Here is a 5,516-nt window from a genome sequence, read left to right on the forward strand (position 1 = left end):
CTGAATAAGGAGTGAGGGCAGAGTGGGAAACAGAAGAGATGTTTCCAGGAGCTGATTGACTTAGGAGAAATTTTTACCCAGGAGGCCATTTCTGAGCTGATGAGTTGTGAAGGAGAGAGAAAGTCAGAAGCCAGGAAATGGAGCCAAGCTCAGAGCAGAGAAGAAATTAAATCATATGGTAAAAGGAAGAGGCTTAGATGAAGGCAGAGACTAAGGATGAGTGGAAAGTTACATAGTAAAGAGAATTGAGAACGTGGAGTAAAGAGATTCAGCTCTGGGCAACCCCAAGTTCTCCAGGTTGCTGAGGTCAGCTGGTCCTTAAGAATTAGGTAAAAATTGGCTTAAATACTTATCCCACATGCCCTAGTAAATCCAGCATTCATCCCAACACACCAAAGTGCCGTGGAAAGGAGGAGTGACTCATGTTTTGTCTTAGGGCCCTGCTTCCACTGTGTTCTTGGCTTCACACTCCATCCCCAGAAGAGCTGTGCCAGTCCCCAAGCTGCTGCCCTCAGGACACTACTTCAAACCCTTTACTTCCCAAAGTGCCACCAGTTCTAGATGGTGCAAAGCAGACTTCACACAAGGGTTAGGACACACAGCAGATATGATGTCACAGCTTATTATAGAAAACCACAGCATTGAATGTGAGTTTCTTTCTTAAAAGTTCCTTGGCCAATGCGGCCCTCAAAGAACTCTCTTTGGTTCTTTCTCCCATGTGGGTTCCTGCCTCCTTCTGCCATGTAGTCAAGCCCCTCCTCTGCCCACCCACCCCCAGCTAGCATCAGCAAATTGTTATCTATTTCTTATGTTGGGCCGTTTCATATCGGCCTCCCGTCATCCAGTGGGGCCTGCCCAGATAGCTCTTTCTCCAGGCAAAATGGCCAATCAAGACAGTTTGTGCCCTATGACGTGCTCTGCCACTAGCTTTTAAATCAAGGTGGGGGTGGGTTTGAAGACACGTAGAGAGGGTTTACACAGAGCAAAGTCCTGGAAGATGGATGAGGGATGGCATCCAGAGCTCTGATGGAAGGGGTGACTTTCCTTGAACCCTCTCACTGAGGTAGGTGGAAATTGCAGGTAGGCAATAGAAGAAGGGGCAAAGGAAGGAAGACTGTCCCTGCTCTCTTCCTGGAAGCCTGGGAATCAGGCTGGTCCCTTTTCCTGCCGAATCAGCCGTGGTGCATAGAGTACAGGGCTCTTCTGAGGATAAAAGACCCTAACATTTATAAAGAAGATGGCACAGTGGCACTAGTAAGTCCCTCCTTGTCTAGGAAGTGACTTCCACTTCCTGGCTGATCTCTCTCATTCTTGTCCTTCCATAACTACCTATGGACCAGCAACGCCAGGTGCCATAGCTCACACCTATAATTCTAGCACTTTGGGAGGTCGAGACAGGAAGATTGCTTGAGGCAGGGAGATCGAGACCAGCCTGGGCAACATAGTGAGATAGCTTCTCAACAAAAAATTTTTAAAAAACAGCCAGGTGTGTTGGTGAGTGCCTGTAGTACCAGCTGCTCAGGAGGCTAAGGCAGGAGGATGGCTTGAGCCCAGGAGTTCAAGGCTGCAATGAGCTATGATCGTACCACTGCACTCCAGCCTGGCTGACAGAGTGAGACCCTGTCTCAAAAAATAATACTTAAAAAAAAAAACCCAACAGCAACAAGAAGCTATAAACGTCTCTCTTGCCTTCCTCTTTTTTCTACATTTCCTCCTGTATTCTCAATTGACTTTATGAACAAAATAAATGTGAATAAAATACAGCTGAAACAACAATAAATATACCTTTACAATAATATGCTTATAACCAGCTGACTGAATAAACCAGACTGCCTAGAGGGCAGACAAAATCATTTCAGTCTTTCTTCTGTTGCCAGTTCAACTTGCTCTCTGGCCCTCTTCTTCCTCACGCTGGGTTGAAATCTCAGGTGGGACCCCATAGCTTTGCCCATCATTCTCAGCCAATAAAAGTCTTCAGGTCATATTCAAACATTAAAGAGACCAATCCAATGTAATAACCAGATAATGGAAACTGCGAGCTCTCCCCGGGGTAAAATTCCACCCATCCCAGCCCCGCCCCCAGGCCAACAGTAGGCAAGGGGGCCTGGCCAGTTTCTCCACTTCTCACTCCGTCTCCTTCCCCACTCACTAGTTGTTAATTATGGACCTCTCAGGTCCAGCACAGAGGGACAGGCAGAGAAGGGGGTAGAGGGGAGGACTTACTTGAGGGGACCCTGTGGCATGGTGGATGTCCACTGCTGACTCTTGATTTCCTGCAGCTCTGTTGCTATCTCTTTGGAAAACCTCCTACTGGGCACCTCTAAATCCAGCTCTTTTGTCCAGGCAATTCTTGTCCTCCAACTGGATGTTTAGAATGCTCCCCTCAGCCCTGACTTCCAGCAGCCAAAACCCCTCCTCCACCAGGGCAAGTGGACAACTGTCCTTTGCACACCCTGTCATAGTTTGGCATATATGAACAACATGAACCCAGCTCCCCAAGCAAGAACCCACAACACAACGTTTTCCAGTTCACTTAGTGCAGGGCGTGAATACGTGACAAAGGTTCTGCTCATCAGAGGCACCACGTGAGGCTCTCATGCTGCCCTTAGTCATGTGAAGAAACAGGGAGGGAGGCATGGCTTCCCCGGGCTGACCATAGGTGCAGCTCAGCCCTGGAGTCAGTGGGGGGATCAGCGTCAGGCCAGTCTCTCCAATAAGGTTCTGGTAGTTTTTCCTGGAAAATCAGACTAAACCTTAGTCCAAAGATTTTATAAGTCACCAACATGCTGTGATAAATCCCTTCTTATTCAGACTAACTGGCAGGGATTCCGTCACCTGCAACTAAGGACTCTTACCAAAACAGGAGCCTCCCCCACCCCCACAAGAAGGTTGTGGGGCTAGTTCCCTTTGAACATGACTCCAGGCCAGCTTCCTTCCAGGGGTCACATCCAAGGGGTTCACGATTACCAACCTGCAGCTTGCTCAGACACCACCACCTGTCTCCACTCTGCTGTCAAAGAGAAGGTGATTGGCTTGGACTCTGGCCTTCAGACTCTTCTCGTGAGAGGACGTCATTCCCTATCCCTCCAAACTCTAGGAGACTCTTACCCATCTCTACAAGCAGCTCTCCAGAAGCCCTCCTCACTCAGCTCAAGGTGAAGAAACACACTCCCTTCCCCACCCCGTGCAGTGGCACAGATACGCCCACTGCCGCTACGATGCACTCCAAGAAATTCTCATTCCCCACTGGACTCCTGACCTCTTTCTTCTCCGCTTCTACAGCCCTGGCATGGCTGATGAGCTACAGCTGGCAGAAGAAGCTTTGCAATTTCATAGCATGTTCTGCACCAATAGTCTAGTTCTTAGCTTCAGATGAGGCTGCATTAGGCACCCATTGTACTGTTTTCAGCTTTAGGGGCTTCGGGAAAAAAAGTCTATGATAAAGAGAGTCCCTTTTAAACATCCTATTTAAAATAAGCAGGCACCATGAACTGAATTTTTCAAAATAAAACCATAGCAAAATTAGCATTTAGTTCAAGATTCCAAATTTTCATCAAGTTCTCACTCAATGAAATTAACCAATCCAACATTTCCTGTTTGTGCTATCAGCACTGAAAACATACGTCTACTGTTGTTGACAGGAGCTAAGAGACTGACTCATGTGAAGGCCTCGCAGGCCTCGCTGAGCTGACAGGTTGTCAGACCAATGAACGGGCAGGGATGATGTCAGAAGGCTTTCCTATCATTGCTGCCTGCAGCTTGTCCTCGTTATATGGAATCCCAGGCATGCTCTGAATAACCAGGAAAAAAAGAACTTACCTGTTCTTAACCTGTATGTGAGCCAAGTCTCCCCGGGAGCTCTGGCCTAAGGGGAGCAGATTCACACACTATCTCTACCATTTTGTTTCCAGCCTGCTATTGCAGAACTCTTAGCCTTTTCCGCCTTCAAAGTCCCCCCAACAGTTTCTGGGAGTCCCCTGGAGGTATCTGGTGATACTCATGAGACTGTCCTCTCAGCTCCCCTGGGCCTATGACATTTTTTTTCCTCTGTAGCCCTGGATTCTTAGAAAGAACCACAACAGAAGCACCTCGCGCCCAGAAATGTGCCCCAAACAGATCGCAAAGGTGTGATCAACCCACACAAGTTTCCATAAAGCCGCTGCATGACTGACCTCCTGACATTGTGGGTGCCACTGCCCCCTGGGGCTGCTGACACCCTCGTCACAAACTGCCAAAGCTACTCAAACCTGCCCAAAGTGGCACCAAAGTCACTCCACCTTCTCTGTCACTAGGGAGAACCTTCTATTTGTCCGGGAGTGGACGCTGTCCTGCGGGTCCCAATGCTAGTGTGACTTGGGCCCCCAGGGTCTCATGCAGATTCTAGAGAAACTGTTTGCAGGTGCCTTCCTAGCTGAACTGGAAGGAAATCTGAGAGACAGGCCGTGGAAACAGGCTGCTAGACTCTGACCCCTGAGACGCCCACTGTGGAGCACATGCGGGGCCTACATTGTCTTCCCTGAAGAAGGTTCTGCCCCAAGAGGTGCCAGGGGAATGTACAAGCCCCAGCTTAGGTGAACCCTATGGCAAAAATAGCTTAGATTCTCAGAAACCTGATTTCCCACAGATTAAAAGCCACGACCATTTTCCAGAGGAAAAGTCATATAGACTGGGCCACAAAATTGACCACTGAATTTGCAGCACCCACTAAATGTGTTGTGGAGGCTTTCCAGGTACTCAAAGGGAATTGAGTGCTGTGATCTAAATCTTTGGTCACTGCTGCCATATCAGCACTGGGGGTGCCCCAAGCCCAGTAATGCTGTGACTCATGCCGATTCCTGGCGGGACCGCCTTGGTGGACTTAGGTAAGAAAAGGGAGAATTCCCTGGACTACCAGGCAAAGTCTCACTCTCTTCCCTCACTCTGTGCTGGGCTGCTGGAGTTGGGGGAGGAGTGATGTAGGCACTGCCTTGTGGTCACCAGCACCAGGTCACACCTGAAGCCAGCCCAGTCTCACCCAAAGCCAGTGGTGACTGTTGCCTGGCTACAGTCTGATGTTTATTCAAAGCCCAAGGGCTCTTTAGCCAGCAGGTGGTGAGTCCGGCCAGGACTGGGTCCCTCCTTTCAACGCAGCATGTTTCCTTCTGGCCCAGGGTGGGTCCAGAAATGCTGTCTAGCAACTAAGCCCTGGACTCAGGAGCTTCAGAAGTCTGCTTGGTACTTTATTTTACTGTGGCTGAGCTGTACCCAAGTTCCAAACAAAGTCCTCTGAGCTCCTCCTTTTCCTTTCCCCAAGTGGGAGAAGACTCTCCTGGAGCTATACTGCCTGGAGTTGGGGTGGGGTGGTTTGCGACATAGGCACTGGCTTGCCTGCCATTGCTGGTGTCTTCCCGGGTTCTGTGCACCCCAAGTCCCCGGGCTGCAAGCCAGCACAGCCATAGGAATTCCCTAAGGACTGTAGCCCTTGTGGCCCGACTGCCTTACGAATTTAGTCCAGGCTCCAGGCCATTTGTCAGCTG

This window comes from Lemur catta, chromosome 4 (genome assembly GCF_020740605.2).
Source record: "Lemur catta isolate mLemCat1 chromosome 4, mLemCat1.pri, whole genome shotgun sequence".
Taxonomy (NCBI): domain Eukaryota; kingdom Metazoa; phylum Chordata; class Mammalia; order Primates; family Lemuridae; genus Lemur; species Lemur catta.